Below are 19,129 nucleotides of genomic sequence, written 5' to 3' on the forward strand. Positions count from 1 at the left end.
GAGGGCCAGATGGCCAGGAGTCACCAAGAATGGTGCCATAAGTCTCAGCTGAGACTTCAACATGGCCCCCTTCCCTAGTAGGCCCTTGTGCTTTGCAACAGGAATCTGCCCTTCTTGTCAGTAAGGCAGCATCTCAGACACCTATGATCTGACTTTAAAAGTTAGGAATTCTTAAGGTGGAAGATTCAAGATAAACAAGGTAAGAATTAGGAAGTATCAGCGCCTTTGGAGATTAAGCCCAGTCTTTTTAGATAAGAAAGTCTTCCTCTGGCTATTAAGAGCAAGAAACAGTATATCAATGGTATGAGGAGGGCTAGTCCTTAACAAAACCTGAGCTAGGCGACCTTGGGGCGGGACCATCTTCTATGTCTGGTATAGATACCCCTGGGTAGGGACTAGGGACATTCACGAGTAGAGATACACCCTGAATTGATCCGGAGACTTCTGATCTCAGTCACAGATGCTATAATCTGACTCCTTCCCTAAAAATGCCCAGGAAGAAGCCCATGAGGTCTAGCTGAGCCAGTGCTAACCCTTTTTCCCTTCCTTGAAAGGCTGGGTCCCACCAGGCATACAGGACTTCTGTTCTACCCTACCTGTTCTCTAGAAAAACCAAGACAAGCAGATAAGTGAGCCATTTCCCATGGTCTCCAGAGGCACTGGACCCAGGCCTAGACCTTGTGTTCCCCTCCATGCCTTCCCAGTCGGAGGCACCTCCCGGGTCAACAGTCCCATCCAGGTGCCAGAGCAGCTCTGAGTGCAAAGCTGAGTTTTGCAGTGGCCCCAAGCTTGCCCTAGCATCACAGCTAAAGCATGACTCAGGGAGAGGCTAGCCATCTTTCATCCTCAAGGAGACAGGCTCAGCAAGAACCAGGGTCAGAGGCTGCCTTCTCTATGCCTGCAGTAACTTCTCACAAGCTACTGCTCTACACCAGAAGGTTCATAGCAGATAGCCTAGTTAGAGTCCGACTCAAAAGGAGGAAAGGGTGAGACAAAAGTTGGAAGGGAGTGACCAAGAGTTTTCCAACTAAGACACAAACCCAGAGACTCAAGAGGTTCAAATCTCAAGCCAAGTAGATTAATAAAAGATAGGCCATGTCAGCTTGGATAACCACTGAGATAAAAATCCCAGGAACAGCCAGGAAGACACTATGGATCATGTTTAATCTCAAACCCACAAGAAGCCAGAAGACAGTAACCATCTGAACAGTGCCGAGGGAGAACTCCCAGAACTCTATATCTAACAACAACAACAAAAAAATCCCCTTTAGAAGTTGATGTGAGATACAGACAGACAAAAGCTTAGGATGTTACCGGCAGAGTCACACTTAATACTGAGGGAAATTCTTTAGTGAGAAGGCAGGTCATTCCAGATGGAATTGCAGGTCAACCAGCAGGAATCAAGGACACAGGAAAGGTGAAAGAAGAAATGAGTTGAGATTCAGAGGAAAGGTCTGCACAAAACCAAGGTGGAAAGAAGCCTTTCTTGAGCACAGCAGTCCCTAGTTAAGGCTGACAAGCTGCATATTCAGTAGCTGGTTACTAGAATCACTTCCCAGCCCAGGAATGGGAGCAGCTGTGACAGGTCAACAGCTCTGACAGGAGACTCTAGGAGGCTTGCAACAGGAAAAGCCACTTTTAAGTACTCCGGATCTTGCAAAGGTCTTGGCATCTTTCCTAAGAGGGCTGGGCCTGGTGGCACAGGTGAGTTTCTGCAGTATAGCCATTTCTGGTCTGTACATTGGCCCAATACCCATCAGCAAGTCTTTATATCTGGCAAATGATCCCAGGAGTGGGTCTGGATGAACTCACAGCTCTTCCAGAGAGGGTGACTTAGGAAGACATTGGAAGAGAAAGTAAACCAAGCAAGGAAAGACTGAAGGACGACCAAGAGTAGATGGCCTTGGCAACAAGGCAGGGAAGGCAAGGGCTTTGAACACATAGCCTGAAAGAACAGTTTTGAGAGCAGCATGGATTCAGGAGTTTCATCATGGCCTTCCTGGGTCCATTTTGAGTACTATTTCTATTCACTATGACTACCAAAAAATGAAATCAGTCCAAAGTTGTAACCTATGAGTACTTTAAAGCTTTGGAAAGCAAGGAGATTGGATCTACTCCTAGCTCTAAGGAGATTGACCACAGTCGCTAACTCCCTCCACCAGGATCAAGCTGAGAGAAAGGAGGACAACAAACCAGAGGAAAAAGACCAAAAGTCTCCAGCATAGGGGCAGCTTTGACCTGACGCTAGGGACTGGCTCTGTCCTGGGGCAGAAAGCAGCCTGGCATAGCTGTGGAAGATTAGGGGCCAGGGTATTTGAGTTCTGCTCCCACTTCTCCCATTACACTGGGACAGGGCCTGATACCTGCAGGAACCCACCTCTGGGCCAGGTGTCTTCAGGACTAAAATCAGGACCAGGCAGAGTCCTGAGCTTCATTCTCTATGCAAGTTCTCAAGAGGGGGGAAAAAAAACCCTGAGCTAAGAAGTCACAGATGGGGAGCTGCTTTCCAGTCCCCAGGCAAGGAAACCTCCCACCTTTGCCACTCTTTCCCCGGGGCTGGAGAGTCACAGGCTGATGCTTCCTGTCACTGCTTCTGCCCAGTAGGCAAAGCAGAGGTGAAGTCATTTTGTGGGGTGGAGAGCAGTATTAACGATCTTGCTGGCACCCCCAGGTGCTCTACACTGTGGCTCTTTCACCACCACACCCCCATCCCACTCATCCTCACTGTGGTCAGGAGTCCTTCAAGGACTGAGGTCTGGCCTTCCCCCATAGGCATCACTAGACAGTGGCCAACACCGCCAGAAGAGGGAGTACAAGCCAGACACCAGGAGTGTAACTAGTTCCCGTTATTTACCTCATCAGATTCCAGAGGCACAAATATTAAAACAGGCCAAGGGTATTAAGGATATTGGCAACACTAGATTCAGCATGAGTAGCTAGGATCCAGCTGCTGTGAGAACAGGACCGATCTAACCAAGGAACGGGGTAGTTCACTGAGATCGGGATCAAGGAAATCTCCCAGGAGAGGGCAGAGATCATGCAAGAAGGACAGCTGAGGCAGAGGATGGGCATCCAGAGGAGAGGGGTCTCAAAAGAGACATCTGAGGGGGACATCCCAAGGCTTAGGGAGACTGAAGGTGGAGTGGAAAGACCCAGAGGGGAAAGAAGGGAAACCCCATTCCCTAGGTGAGTTGGCTCCGACCTTCTAACACTTTTTCTGTGAAGAGAAAGAAGTTGAAGAAAGGTGGACAACAGGCAAAGGAACAAAAAGACCATTGAGATCAGTGGCCCTGGGTAGAGGGCTGAGGCTCTTTGGAGAAAGTAGCCTTTCAGAGGCCAGAGCCAGGAGGTGCTGCTCTCAGGGTACACAGAGGTGCCCCTGCCTGGGGACGCTGCCTCCCGAGGGAGCAGCAGAGACAAGAACAGGATCCCAAGGCCCAGTAGAGACAGGACCCATCACAGGGACAGATTCTCATGGAGGAGGTGTTCTGGGACAGGACAGGAGCACCCCAGTCCCTCCATAACGGCTGCAGCAGTAGGGACAGTAGTTTGGGCAGAGCTGTCTGGCCCACAAAGCTCAGCTGTTGGATGTGGGCGGGGAGCCAGGGCAGCCCGCATAAAGGCTCCTCCACAGCCACTTAACCAGCTGCTGCCACTTAATTGGTGCCAGCCCCACTCCATCCCCTCATTCTCTACACCTGGCCCACCCCTCCTCCCTCCTTAGATAGCCTGGGTCCTGTCTTCATCACAGCCCCGCTTCTTTCCATGGCAAAGGAGACATTAATATCCTCACTGCTTCCCACCTGCAGCCCATGCTTCTACTACCCACCGCCCAACTGCTCAGTATGCCTTCTCTCCCCGTCAGCGCTGGGCCAGTGTCTGTTCTCTCCTCTTTCCCTCCACCCCTGCTAGACTAGAGGTCTTAAGCTGAGTAGGACCCCATCCTAGTCATCCTTATCTTAGGAAGCCCTGCCCCAGGAAGTCCCTGTGGGGTGATGAAGGATGATTAACCTGTCTCCAGCTCCTAGGTGTTCTCCCCGAGGTCTCATCCCCCTGTGACTTCCTGCACTCAGGGAGGCCTTCAAGGACTGGGCTCTGGCCTCTCCCATAGGCACTATGGGACAGTAGACAACATCCCCAAGTAGGATAAGTTCAAGCCAAAGAGATTAGGAGCGCACCAAGCTCGTATTGTCCACACAGGCACTTGGAGCTTTTGCCTACTAGCTCCTTCCTGAGCCAGCAGCCCAAGCCAGACTCCGATCCCGAGGAGTCAGGTTCTGCAGAGGCTGCCAAGGGATTTCATAGCACCTGGCCACTGGCTTCCCAGCCAGCCAAGCTGCTGCTTAAAGACTCTGGTCTTCTTTCCAGAACCCAGCCCTGCTCAAAGAAAGCCCTCAGTTCTGCAACCAGGACCAAAGTACATGAGCCCAGGTCTAGCAGTGACTTCTAGGATCCTGCCTGCTACACTGCCCAAACAGCGGGGGCAGCAGCCAGGGGCAGCCCTTCCAGGTGCTGGAGGCAGGGCCTAGGGGCTTTATTGCTATGAGCAAGGCCAAGACCTTGCCTCTTTTCCTAGCCAACCTCCAAACCATCCAAAATCCACCCAGCCCAGGAACCCAGACAGGCCCAGTACCCAGAGCCCAGGGTTGAACAAAGATAGCCGTGCTCACCTCTGGGGTTCCCTTTCCATCACATACTCCACAGCCAATACCAGGTTTCTTTCTAGCCCAGACCAGAGGCTCCCCAAGCACCAGCTCCCCATTCTCTCCCACTTCATCCTCTATCAAGTAATGGGGGTTCTAAGCTGCACTTTAGAACATGTCTCATCCCCAATCCTTTCTCCCTAGTGGCTACCTGGCTGAGCACCACATCCACCCCATCTTCCCCAAGCAGAGGTGCCTCAATTTCCTCCTCTCGGGGAGGCTGCCAAGACCCACAAACCCTCAGGACCTGTGGGGAACCAGCAAGCAGCCACCTCCTCCAAGACCTAGCCCCTAGATAACCCCATGCTGAGGGCAGGCTGGTCCTCAGAGCTTCCACACAGTCCTTATCCCAGGCCCAAAGTCAAGAGCATTGCAGTCACCGGGCCAGCTGACTTCACCCCATCCAGAGTGAGGGTGTCACTTGGAGAAGCAGCCCTAGGCCCAGCCCCTCCTACCAGAGCACCAGGCTTGGTGGACAGAGCCTTCAGTCAGAGCTTCATCCCCATCAGCCAGCAGTACGCATGATGGTGGAACCTCACAGTTCTCTTGGAGACAGGGGTCCCCTGCAGATGCAGCAGATATAGCCATCCTCCCAAGCCAGTTTGTTCCTGCCAGCGGGCCTCAGCCTAAGAACCTAACTGGTTTCACCCAGACACAGACCACATCAGCCCTTCCTTGGAGACTCGTCTTGGCCTAGAGTTTGGACAGCTGAGGATGTATCTTGGGCAAGCAGCCCCTGCATCCATCTGCCCAGCCGGGGTACTTGCTGCATGAAGGTTTTTATAGGGCCCAGATCCTACGCCTTCTTCTAGATCAGGTGTTTCACACCTTTGGCGTGCATCAGAATACCCTGGAGGCTTGTTAAAAAAGATTGCTGGGCCTCATCCCCAGAGTTTCTGAATCAGTGAGTATGGGCTAGACCTGGAGAATTTTCAGTTCAAACACGCTCCCAGGTGGTTCCAATATTGCTAGTCTGCATCCCACACATTGAGAACCACTGTTCTGGAGCCTTCAGAGATGGAAAGGGCCAGTGCCGCCCCTTTAATGAAGGCACAGGTGGAGCTGGGCTCATGGGAATAGCTTTAGTACTTTAGGGTTGATTCCTTGGGATTGGCTGATGAGAGTGGCCCAACTTGGTTTTGAAGGTCTTTGGGGTCCCTAGGGCCTCAGCAAATCCCAGGGAGTCCTGCTGTCTCTTGGGAATGGGAAGGCAGTGCTGGTTGTTTGATTCTTGGATTAGGGTCCAGGCAGGTGGGAGAAAGAAGGCAGAAGAGGCTGTGGGAGTGTGGAGCACATCCTGGAAATCCAGGAGCTGGGGTCTAGGCCCAGCTTTGCCACCAACACCTTTGGGGACACTGTCAGTCACTTGCCTTCCTTGAATCTTGTTTTGCCTCAGACAGAGTGCTGAGACTGGACCATATTTTTGATGAGTTCAGGCAACATTTATTATTGAGTGCCATTTGAGTGTCAAGCACTGTGCTTGGTGCTAAGAGATAGAGGTAAAAGATGGAGCCCTTTGCTCTGGAAGAGTTTGCAGCCTGTTGGGGACGTGACAGGGAAGCAGTGATCAGGAACCATGCGAAGGGCGGGGAGTGCACTGGTGAGGGCCCTGGGGAGACTCTCCTGTGGCCCCCTGGGGTTCTTTCCAGCCCCAGACCTGGTGTGGGGCAAGGGGTCTCCCCAGCTCTGGAAAACACCCACACCAGCTTTCACAGGGACAGCGGGATATATATTTTTTTGACTTTAAAAAAAATGTTCTGTACATGAAAAAAATAAAACATTTGATTATGAATCAAGCCCTGGAACAGATGAAGACAAAAGTGGATGAGCGAGTGATATAAACTTCCATTCTATTTCGAATTTTAAGCTTGAGAGACTTGCTAATGAATCTCCTTTAGGTTGTTTTCCTTTTCATTGTTTTTGGGTTGTTTTATGTTTGTCCTTTTTTTTTCTTAATGTGGATTTCATTGAGTTGATCTTTTGATAATCTGCAATGTGGATAATTTGTACTGCTAAAGTTTTAATAAACTTGAAATGAGAAAAAAATGTTCATGGGTACATAGCAGGTATATATATGTATGTGGCCTATGAGATATTTTGATATGGGGTAATATTTAAATGAGATACAAAATCAAGCTTTTAAAACTCTCTGCTACCCCGGGGAGGCTCAATCTAAGGCAGACTGTGAGCCTGTGAGAGCTGGGTCTGTTTTCATCATTTATCTGTTTATCGGCTACCAAGTGTCACGGGTCAAGATGCTGATGCCCAGGCTCCAGCCCAAGGCAATTGAAGCAGAATCAAGGGGTTCTCTGTGCAGAACCCTTGGTTGGCTGGAGAACCATTGATCTTGATTGGGAGGAAAAAGTCTTCCAAAAGCCCAGAAGAGGCGGTGCAACTCCGGCAGGGGTCCGAGGAAGGTAAAGCACCCCTTGCGACTGCTGGAGATGGGGGAGGAGTGAGAGGCGGGTGGGAAGGTGGCTTGAGCCAGTTTCCCCAAGGACCTTTACAAAACTGAGGTGCTAGGCTTTTTTTCATGGTTAACAGGGAGCCATTGAAGGTCCCCAAGGAAGGACATGACGTGTTCAAAGCTGAGTACCAGCCATGGCAGCCTCTGCTTCCTCCTGCCTCTTCCCTCACTCCTCGATTCTACTTCCACCATGTGACAAAAAGAGCTTGGGCCTTGCAACCCCTTCTGTTAGAAAATGCAGGTTTTAGGTGTATATTGGTGGACCAGCAAGAAAGGAAGGGGGCCCCAGACTTCTGCCCCTTCACAACCATTGACAATTCCTGTGGGGCCTTGGGCAAGTAGGTCAGCATCTCTCAGCCCCAGTGGCCAAATTCCTGCCTGCCCAGGAATACACAATGTACAGAAGCGCACTTTGAAAAGGTGAGAGCTGGACTCAGAAGCAAGGTCAACGTAAAAGGAAGAAGCTGAAGCACAAAATGTGATTTCAAGAGTTTACTTGAGCCAAATTGAGGACACCTGCCTGCAAGACTCAGACCCAAGGAAGCTTGGTTATGAGCTCCATTTCGCCTTTCTTACAGGCAGGTTTTTAAAGGCAAAAAAAATAAGAGGACAGGGAGTGGGCTGATACAAAGTTGTCAGGAATTCTCACTGGTTTACTTGAAATAACTTGATTAGCAATTGGCTATACATTAAGCTGTAGGGTGTGGGACATAGTGTCCAGTGAGGCCTTTTTAGGTTAATTCATAGTTACTTGGGTCAACAGCAAGCAGTTTCAACAGATGAACACATAGCTGAAAACAGGGGAAGTAGGGCGTGGTTGCTGTCTCATTTTAGTGCCTCTCTGTGCCTAATAATTTGTTGGGGTTTTTTTTTTTTTGAGACTGAGTCTCACTCTCGCCCAGGCTGGAGTGCAGTGGCGTGATCTCAGCTCACTGCAATCTCTGCCTCCCAGGTTCAAGCAATTCCCCTGTCTCAGCCTCCCAAGTAGCTGGGACTACAGGCGCACACCACCACACCTGGCTAATTTTTGTATTTTTAGTAGAAACGGGGTTTCACCATATTGGTCAGGCTGGTCTCAAACACCTGATGTCAAGTGTTCCACCTGCCACGTGAGCCACGGCGCCCGGTCCTGTGCCTAATAATTTGAAAAGGCTCACATTCCCCAGGTAATCGTTGTTTTCGTTCCTTAGCATCCTTTGATAAGCCCAGCTGGACAGGCAGGGCTAAGGGACCAAGGAATCAAGTGACTGGAAAAACATTTGAACAAGATCACTTCCTGTTGAGTCCCAAACCTGGGCAAAGCGTTAAGGACAGGCAGGGTCAGCACATCTATTTTTCATGATCCCAAGCTCAAATGTGAGGAGGTAGCAGGGGTGATGTGAAATAGAAAACAGATGAAACATTGAAAAGAGCCAGTTAATGATTGCAGGAGGGGCCCAGCCACAGATGTGGAGAGGGGCGGCCAGACCCTCGGGGGCCCCTCCCAGATGAGGCCTATCTGGAAAGATGCAATTGCATATGTTTTAAGGGGAATTGCCTGAGAACTGGAATGGGGGTATGGAGTCGAGGGTTATGAGGAGTTTCTTCTGAATTCAAGTCCCAATTTTGCTGTGTGACCTGGACACATGCTGACACCTCTCTGGGCCTCATTAGTGCTAATTTACCTGTTCCCCCTAATTAGGTAAGAACTGGACCCTTGCTAGGGTCATGAACTCATTGCTCTGATAAAATTGGTGGTGCAAAGTGGTGAGATGAGCCTAAGATGAGTGATGAGAAATGAAGCAGCAATTTAACAAGCATCCTTCAAAGTGATTCCTGGCTCCCAGCCCCATCTCAGCCTCAGGCCCTGAGCCTCTGACCTGCCCTGCTCCGCCCAGGTGCTCAGCTCCAGGGCAGCCCAGCTGCTGGTCCCATCCTACCCGCCCACCTCTAGCTCCTGGTTTGGGACAAGTGTACCCTTTAAGCCCTAGCTTTAGGGACCAGCTTTCCCCAGGTGAAATTATTATCCCTAAGGATGGGCCCACTGGTGACTACGGAGTCAAGGAGTGCAGGTAAGGCTGTCAGGCCCCGGTCCCACACTCCAGCCTCCCATGCTCCACTTCCCTATGTCCACACCTTCAATTCTGCTGGTGGTCCAGAACCACAGCCTCAACTTGGCTTCTTTTCTTTTTTAAATTTGGTCACAACAACGATCTACAGTAGCAACAGGTAGTGCAGGCCATGGTAATGTAGCAACTGCAATGCCCCTATCCCCTAACCAAGATAGCAGGGAAATGGCATGATGATTAAGATGTTTGTCTTCTATTTTCTTCACACGCATACTCATGCTCAAGAGGAGCCAGGCGCTTCCATGATGCCCTCTGCCTACACTCACCCCATAGCCTAGCAAAAGAGGCACACCTGAGGTTCTGGGCCACAAACTGGAGTTGTAGAAGGGCAGAGCCAGGATCCCCACGCTGGGCTGTGCTTTTCCCTGCAGTCCATGGCTTTCCCACCTGCAGGACTGACCTCCTCTCTGGCCTCAAGTTCCCCCCAGATAATGCGTGTACTTTGCACTGCTCGGCCTTCATCAGGGTGGTCAGGAGGGGTGACCTGAGAACCCCACCAAGTTCCTTGTGGCGTATCCCAGCTTTGCAGACAGCAGCAGGCAAGCTTCATTCCACAGCTCCCTCCCCTCTGCAGCCATGGGAGCAAGTACCACTCCAGATTTCATGAAAGTCACATGCCAGGAACCTTCTAAAACCCACTTTGGTGCCAGGCACAGTGGCTTATGCCCACAATCCCAGCATTTTGGGAGGCCGAGGCTGATGGATCACCTGAGGTCAGGAGTTTGAGACCAGCCTGGCCAACATGGTGAAACCCCCATCTCTACTAAAAATACAAAAATTAGCCGGGTGTGGTGGAGCATGCCTGTAATCCCAGCTACTCGGAAGCTGAGACAGGAGAATCGCTTGAATCCGGGAGGCTGAGGTTGCAGTGAGCTGGGATTGTGCCACTGCACTCCAGCCTGGACAACAGAGCCAGACTCCATCTCAAAATAATAATGCCCCCTTTGGAGCAGAGGAGTATAGTGTGGGATTGAGATTTGGAGTTTCATACACTTAAATTTGAATTATAGCTTCCACATTCATTGTCTCTGTGACCTTGGGCAAGTTGCTTAACCTCTCTGAGCCTTAGTGAGCTTTTTTTTTTTTTTTTTTTTTTTAATCTCTTATGCAGGGATAATGCTACTTCACAGGGATGCTGTGAGGCTTCAACATGATAGTGAAATAACAAGCTCAACAAGTGGCAGTCCCTCCACTGGCATTAGTGTTGGCAGCATCAATTTGCCATAGACAAAGTCTAGCCGTGGAGAGCTTGGCTTAGACCCTATCCAGGTGGCCTCACTACCAAAGACCAAAGCGGCTCTGCATCCAGGTGGTCCACTGATGAGACACTATTAAAGAGTGAGCCCGTGGGCTGTGTCCTACAGAACCTGGTGAAGCCTGTGCTTGTGGCCCTGCCCTTTAGGGGCACCCCCTAAGCCTTTCCTTCCACCATCCCAACACCCCAAACTGCCCAACCTGTGACACCTGCTGAAAGCCAAGCCCCTAGACGTCAGCTGCGTTGTCTGGAACTAGGAATAATATCAACATATTCCCACACTAGCCCTAGAGCTGGGAAGAGCTCATGAGCCATCTAGTCTAGCAGTCCTATTTTACAGAGGAGGAAACAAGACACAGAAGGAAGCCACACAATTCACACAGCTGAGGCTCCCTGACTCCCCACCCAAAGCTCCTTCCATCACTCTCTGCTGCTAGGATTGTTCTTTTCCTGCAAAAGGAGAAAACAACCAGTTTGAAGGCTGGCCTGGGGCCTGGGGCCTGAATGACCCACTGGTAGATCTGCTTTGCCAGTAAATCAATATTTTAAATTTTCAACCCATGTTTAAAAATCAAGATATTTTTGCATAAACATCCCCATTCTCAGTTCTCCTTGATAGGGAAGTAAATGTGGCAATACTAGACCCATAAACCCACGTGGTATTGTTGTCTGCTGTTGTCCAATAGTCAGCACCTATTTTAGATAGGAGCTGCATCTCCACTTCTCCACAGTCCCCACCACTCCCTACAACCTCACAGTTACCTGCCTGTCCCCTACAGCAAGTCCTTTGAGTGCAAAGTCTGTGTTTCTGTGTCCCCACTGTGCTTCTATCCAGTCCCCAAAATGTCTGGTGCAGGTGCTGCCCAGATGGCAATAATCGCCACCGCCAGCCATCGGTCCTGACAGTGCCGGCTTGCAAAGTGCTGCTTTCCAAGCCAGCATGAAGTCAGGAGAGGGGGTTAGCCGTCCCATTACAGATGAGGAAACTGTTAGCAAGTGAGGTGGTGGGATTAGAACTAAATAGACTGGCAGCTACTCACTGGGTGGGCTTTGGGGCACCCCCTGCCTCCTGGTTTGACTATTAGAACCAAGAGGCAGGAAAAAAATGGCCCTTCCTGGGGGACCATGCAACCTGGCCTCTCCCCAGGGCTTGGAGGAGGCAGTTCTGTGAGGAGGGACGCAGCTGGCCACCCCGCCTGACACTGTCCCCCTGGGCCAGCCCCGCTCTTCTCCTGAGCCACTGGGGGTCCTTCCGGGGAAGGAACAGTGAGCAGGATTGGAGTCAGGACCCAGCCCCGCATACATTAGGAGTAACATGATTGTGCAGAGAGCTGCAGAGCATTATTGTCTGTGCATTATTGATAGTGAACCCTGCAGGCAATAAATTATCGACAGGACAGAGAGAGTGGCGAGGCTGTGGCCTGGGCTGAGGGGGCTGGGGCCAGATCCTGCACTGTGCCTGTGAGGGTGGCTGTGGTGGGCTTGCGCAGGTGGACCCAAGGTGCAGGAAGGAGTCTGCATGTGCTCGCCCCTGGGAAAGAGGGTGTATAAAAGTGTTTCTCTCTTGCTGCTTGCTCTTTCCTCGACTTGCCCTTTCCTGGGTGCCAAGATCTCTTCCCCACTCTTCTCTCCCTCTCTGGCTCATCTTCCTTCTTTGTCCTTCTCCTCCGCTTCCTCCCAGACCTGGAAGACTTCTGGTGGGTGGGGTTGACATCCAAAGAAGGTGTCAAGGTCAACCTTGAGTGCCCGGACATCCAGGCACTGGGGGTACCTTTCTCCAAGAGAGGAGAAAGCTCAAGGGCATAATTTTGGGCAGATAATGGGTGGAGTCAAAGTCCTGTTACAGCTAGGCTGTTTGAGAACACTGGCCAGGTACAGTGGCTCACACCTGTAATCCCAGCACTTAGGGAGACCGAGGCAGGCAGATCACGAGGTCAGGATCTCTAGACCAGTCTGGCTAACCTGGTGAAACCCTGTCTCTACCAAAAATTAGCCATGGATGGTGGCAGGTGCCTGTAATCTCAGCTACTCTGTAGGTTGAGGCAGGGGAATCCTTGAACCTGGGAGATGGAGTTTGCAGTGAAGTGAGATTGCACCACTGCACTCCAGCTTGGGTGATGGAGTGACTGTGTATCAAACAAAACAGAAAAATTTTGAGAAAACTGTCGGCCATCAGGTGGAGGTGGAGAGGGAGTTCATTATCATAATCATGGCTAATACTTGAGCCAAGAACTTCAGACATCTCACTTAGTCCCCACAGCAATGCCAGGAGAGAGATGCTATTACTATTCTCGGAAGTACAGGAGGTTAAGGCACTTGTGCAAGGTCACACAGCTAGTTAGTGGCAGAACTGGGATTCAAGCCAGTATTCAGGCCCTGAGCCTGTGTTCTTAACCATCACATTGGATATATGAGTGGCTGGCCCTGAACGGGGAGATTACAAGGGGGTTTTATTTGCTTTTTGTGCTTATCTCTATTTTCCAAATTTTCTACAATGAATATGCATTGCTTTTGTAATCAGAAAAAACACACATAACAAATTATATTTTTAATAGCATCTCCCCTCCTCCCAAGTCCCTAGATGCTTCTAACCTATCCCCTCTCCAATTCCTTGGCAACCCCAGGGCCATCCTCGCAGCAGAGGGGAGGAGGAAAAAGAAGGCCACCCACCCAATATTTACTCTCTTCCTATGGAATGGGGGGAGTGGGAGGGATGTCACCATGGTGCGATCTCCTCTGTCCACCTAGACCAAGTCCAGAGTGGTAGCTGTGGGCATTGACTGTGGGACTCCCCCCCAAGCTTCTCTGCCAGGCCTGGCAGCTTCTCCTTCGGTTCCTTAGGCACTGGGGGTCAGTCCAAGTCACCCCACAAGCTCAGCTCTATCTGCCCACAGCAGCTGGGCTGGTAGTTGGGCCAGGGCCAGACTAGTACCACAGAAGGGACCATCGTAAGCCATTCCCAGCACTTCCTCTGACTTCTGGAAGGCCATCTCCCTCTCTTGGTACCAGGTTTCCCTGGATTAATTCATCTTCCCAGACAGGGACCACACAAGAATGCTACTTTAATTTCATCCTCAAGCTCCAGGTAAGAGATTTCCTATGCCTGCCCACTCCTGGTTCTCTCCTAGAAAGATTAGGGTGAGGAGGGCAGGAGGGGCCAGCACCGATGACAGGAGATAGAGTCTCAAGGGGGAAGGCTGCGGTCTACCACCACTCTGCACACTGCCTGCCACCTCCCCAGCAGTGGGAAGAAGGCATTGCCTCCTCCACAGTCTCATTATTCAGGCCTCCAACCCCCTGGGGATTTACAACAAAGCTGGTGGCAGGGGCACCATGTGCGGCTAAGAGATGGCATTTCTCGTAAAGCCACCTGACCTAGATGGCCTTGAGGCATTGTTTATCTTCATACCCATACTCCACGCCTAAAAACAACTCAAACACCCATTGGTAGATGACTGGCTGAGCAAATTATGGTGCCTCCAATTCTATAAACTACCATGTAGGCATTGAAAAGAGGACGGAGATTATTGCATGTTGATTTAGAATAGCATCAGTGTTACAGTAAGTGCAAAAGCAAGTCGTACACCAACGTAAAACAAATACTTCAACCTGAGAAAGCTGGTTGCACAAAAAAAAAATCCATATACCTATTTATTTATTTATTGAAAAACAGTCTCGCTCTGTCACCCAGGCTGGAGTGCAATAGTGGGATCTTGGCTCACTGCAATCTCCATCTCCCCGGTTCAACTGATTCTCCTGCCTCAGCCTCCCAAGTAGCTGGGACTACAAGCGCCTGCCACCACACCTGGCTAATTTTTGTATTTTTAGTAGAGACAGGGTTTCACCATGTTGGCCAAGCTGATATCAAACTCCTGACCTCAGCTGATCTGCCTGCCTTGGCCTCCCAAAGTGCTGGGATTACAGGCGTGAGCCACTGCACCTGGCCTCATACACTTATTTTTGTTTTAAAAAATAGATATTTTCATTATGTTGACAGAAATTGACCTGTCTCTATAATCTTAGGACATGATTGAGAAACGTTCCCCCGAACTGTTAACAGAGGCTACGAATTTGGTTATCTGCAGTGACTGGGTAAGAGCTGGCCAGGAGGACATTAACTCATCTTGTTTTACATAATCCCAAAAGGAGGTGATGAGATTATGGGTTATTTTCCTACCCATAATAAGTAAAACTTCAAAATGTTAGCACTGTGGGAGTCTGAGGAGGGCGGATCACTTGAGTCCAGGAGTTCGAGACCAGCCTGGGCAACATGGCAAAACTGTCTCTACCAAAAATACAAAAATTAGCTGGGTGTGGTGGCATACGTTGGTAGTACCAACTACTCGGGACGACAAGGTGGGAGAATTGCTTGAACCAGGGAGGCAGAGGTTGCAGTCTCAAGGGGAAGGCTGGGGTCTACCACCAGTGGTGCTGGGACTGTGCCACTGAACTTCAGCCTGGGGAACAGAGCAAGACTCTGCCTCAAAAAAAAAAAAAAAAAAAAAAAAAAGAAGGAAAAAAAAAAGAACTAAACATGGTGGGCACCTCCATGCTTCCAGACTTTCACAGCAACTGCACATCAGATGTGGAATACTCCTGTGGCCCTTCCTGCCCTGGGACAGTGTCCTTCTCCAAGCAGTATCAGGCAAACCCTTGGCAACTGCCGGTCGGTGGTCACCATGGACCAGTGCCCAGGGCTTCTTTGCAGAACTATCCCTGTCTTTGGGAAGATTTGATCATTCATTCAACAATTATATCAGGGCCAAGTATGTTGGTTCACGCCTGTAATCCCAGCACTTTGGGAGGCCAAGGCAGGTGGATGACCTGAGGCCAAAAGTTCAAGAACTGCCTGACCAACATGTCGAAACCCTGTCTCTACTAAAATTACAAAAATTAGCAGGGTATGGTGGTGCATGCCTGTAATCCCAGCTACTCGGGAGGCTGCGGCACAAGAATTGCTTCAACCTGGGAGGCGGAAGTTGCAGTGAGCTCAGAGCGTGCCACTGCACCCCAGCCTGGGCAACAGAGCGAGACTCTGTCTCAAAAACAACAACAACTACAACAAACAATTGTGTCAGATACCTTTAAATGCTCACCTCCCTTTCTAGATCCTTCTGTCACATTTCCACTCTGTGCCCTAAAGGACCTACACTGAAGAGAGGGCCCTCTGACCTACTCCTCATCCATGCCTTCTTCGACAGCTCAAGCCCCTGATGTGTGCCAGGCACTCTACTGGGTGTCTCCGTTTCCTCATCTTGACACGGGTATGTAACTCTTTTCTGAGAGGAAGGAATGTGACAGACATAGGACTGTATCTGGAATGGGATAGACCTGTCCAATTTGGAAATGCACATGTAATGTATCTATCGTTTTTACAATGCAAACTGCAGAAAGATAGGTTTGAGGAGATATTGGCTGGCAGGAGCCACAGAAGATGGAGAGTGTGTTTTCTGAAAGGAGATGGAAACATCATTCCATTCAATGATTGAACTCATAGGACAGAATGGGGCAAAAAGTCTCCCAAGGGGAAGAAACCGAGGAACAGAGACAACTAGCCCTTCTTTTGTGGCGAATTGGCAGGAGAGGAGCAGGTGGTGATGTGGGGTCTTTATGAGGCTAGGACACCACAGAGCCCTGCTGGATGGAACCCGGCATCTAGAACACGTGCCAGGGCATGGTCAGCAAGTGTTCCAGGGGTTAACAGAGGCAGCCCAGGGGTGTGTTAAATATGGCAAGCTCACCCTGCTGTCCTCTCAAAGGTCACCATCTTTAAAGAATTAGGAGATCTCATTGGGCAGATGGGAAAACTGAGATTCAGAGTGCTTGGGAGGCTCAGGGTTTGAGTCGAGGTGGGGTCTCTCCTGGAGCAGTTACCGTTCCTGCTCTGGGCAAGCCCTGGTGGACTTGACCCATCCTCCTGTGACTCCCTGGCAGCTCCTTTTCTGCTCCTGAGTTCAGCTCTCTGAAGAGGAGGAACAAGGCTATGGGCCCGTCCCCCTCCCATGGCAAAGCCTGAAAAGTCCCAGAGAAGGGAGTCAGGAAGGGCAATGGCGTCAGTGCTCAGAGCATCATGACTGTATCTGCCTCCCTGAATGCCTTGGCATAGCGCCAGGAGGGTGAGGGGCAGGGTGGCACGGGAAGAGATCTGGGAAAGGGAAGGGAGGGTCTTGCCCCTGCTCTGCTGCCAACTTCCCATGCGGCAACAGACTGTCCTCACAGGCTATAGGGTCAGGAAGTGACAGAGGCACAGTGAGAGGCAGGGACTGTCAGGGTGGGGATGCCCAGCTACTCCAACCCCCTCCTGTATGGATGAAAAGCTGGCTCAGAGACAGGAGTGGGGGTGGGAGCCCCTTCTGTGGTCCTTTAAGAGAAGGATTCCTGCAAGAGGTGGGGTCTGAGAAGTGGCGGGGCCTAGAGGTGCGGATGAGGACAGGGCATCCTGGGGAATGGTCTGTGAAGAGATGGGAAGGCGGTGACCAGGGAGCTCCAGAGAGGCAGGAGGAAAGGGGACCAGTAAGCGAGCAGCTGGAGGCAAAGTTAAGATCCTGGTGATGTCTGCACTGTCCAGTGCAGTAGCTGGGGCCATAGTGGCTGCTGAGCCCTTGCCGTGTGGCTAGTCACTGAGGGCCTGAAATTTTACCTTTGTTTAATTTTAATTAATTAAAGTTTTAAAACCGATAACTGAGTCAGTTACTAGAAAACTTTTGAATATGTTTGGAATGATGTGCATGCTATTTTTTGCTATAAATTTTATGAAATCTAAACACTCATCAAGCATTTCTCATGAAAACTTAGCATCCAGCCAGACGTGGTGGCTCATGCCTGTGATTCTAGCACTTTGGGAGGCCAAGGCAGGAGGCTTGTTTGAGTCCAGGAGTTTGAGACCAGCCTGGGCAGCATAGCGAGACCTGTCTCTACAAAAATTTTTTTAAAAATTAGCTGGGCATGGTGGTGTGTGCCTGTGGTCCCAGCTACTCTAGGGGGCTGAGGTGGGAGGATCTCTTGAGCACAGGAGTTTGAGGCTGCAGTGAGCCATGATCACACCACTGCACTCCAGCCTCGGCAACAGAGAAAGATCTTTAAAAAAAAAAAAGAAGTTAAGAAAATTTAGCCTCCAAATTGAGATGTGCCCTAAGTGTAAAAATATACATGCAATTTCGAAGACTTAGTATAAAAAGAACATTATAATGATGAATAACGTTTATATCGATTACATGTTGAAATATTAATATGTGGACCATATTGAGTTAAATACACCAAAATTATTTCCACCTTAACTCTTTTTGCTTTTTTATGTAGCCACTAGAAAATTTAATGTTACATGTCTGATAATACCTCTTTAAATTCTAACTTTGGTGGTATGTGTTCTCTTTTTTGCTGAGTATAGTTATGTGTTTATTCAATTGATATTTTCCTTTTGACTTTGTGAATTTTCTGTTTTGTTTGTGTGGTTCTGATTTTGTTTGGTTCTACCCTTTATTATTTTACACCTTCTTTTTAACTTAGGTTTACTTTGTTCATCTTTTCCTAAGGTTTCACATGTATGCTTATAATTAAGATTCATCCATGAATTTTCTTTCTCCTATTGTCCTTGACAGATTTTGTGGTCAATCTCCCGCTGGCCTGATAAAATGTGTGCCGAGCGCTCGTGTCTTCTTTATGCTTCAGAAGATTTGTCACATACTGAAACTATTTCCTCATTAAAGTATGTATTAATACCTTCAGATTAAAAACATCACATATGTGACTTGCATTATGTTCCTACTGACAGTGAGGAAGGTCTTGAATGCTGGCCTGAATTTAGCATTAGAATCTGTACGAGCCCCTAAGTGACTCAGATGTAAGTGCCCTGGGAGGTCTTCCTGCTCCCCAAGAGTAAATAGGACTCCTTCTGTGTGCTCCCAGAGTACCCTAGGTTCACCTCAATGTTAGAAAAAAAGGTGCTATGATTCTAAGGCTTTAAGTCTATTTTATTCAAGATGCCTAGAGTCTGTGACTAAGATGTGTGAGCTGGAGTTCTGTTTCTAGGCTGCGGTATCCCCCACCCCTACCCCATGGTGCCCAGAGAAGTCCCGGTCCAGCCAGGCATGAAAAGCAGACATTGCCCACCCTTCCCACATCCCTTCCCCTGGCCTAATCTTAGCTCAGGCAGGCCCAGGGCAGGCATCATGGGCCCAGGCGTCTATAAGCTTCCTGTGCTGGCAGGGGGCGCCCAGGGGAGCACAAAGCTGGGGATAGCTCCTCAAAGGTGACACCCATCAGACCTGTCAGGTCTGATGCCACAGAAGGAAGACACAGGCCAGTAAAATATGACCCTAGTTCCTGTCTAAAAATGTCTGGACTTGGCTACCTGCACGTAGAGCCCACCTCAGGCTCCCAGCTTTGCTCAAAACTCCCCAGCCCAACACAGATTTGCCCAAGGGAAGAGGAAGCTAGGGCCACATCCCCCTTCCCCAGGTCTAGGGAGGAACCAGATCAGCTTCCCTGGCCTGTTACATTTCTCTCTGTCCCCAGTTTCTGTGGATCCTTTCCATGGCACAGGATTTTAATCAGTCCTTGAAATCATCTTTGACCTGGTCCTTGTCACAAGGAGAGA

General features: G+C 49.8%; 1 long non-coding RNA gene across 1 annotated transcript; it reads left to right on the forward strand.

The window, feature by feature from the left end:
* The first annotated feature begins 12,602 nt into the window (after nt 1-12,602).
* LOC110744131 lies at nt 12,603-18,580 on the forward strand. Its single transcript, XR_002524326.2, has 3 exons — nt 12,603-13,618; nt 15,642-15,797; nt 18,132-18,580. It is a non-coding gene; the product is annotated as an uncharacterized LOC110744131 (long non-coding RNA).
* The last annotated feature ends 549 nt before the right edge of the window (nt 18,581-19,129 follow it).

Source organism: Papio anubis, chromosome 11, assembly GCF_008728515.1.
Source record: "Papio anubis isolate 15944 chromosome 11, Panubis1.0, whole genome shotgun sequence".
In the NCBI taxonomy this organism is placed as follows: domain Eukaryota; kingdom Metazoa; phylum Chordata; class Mammalia; order Primates; family Cercopithecidae; genus Papio; species Papio anubis.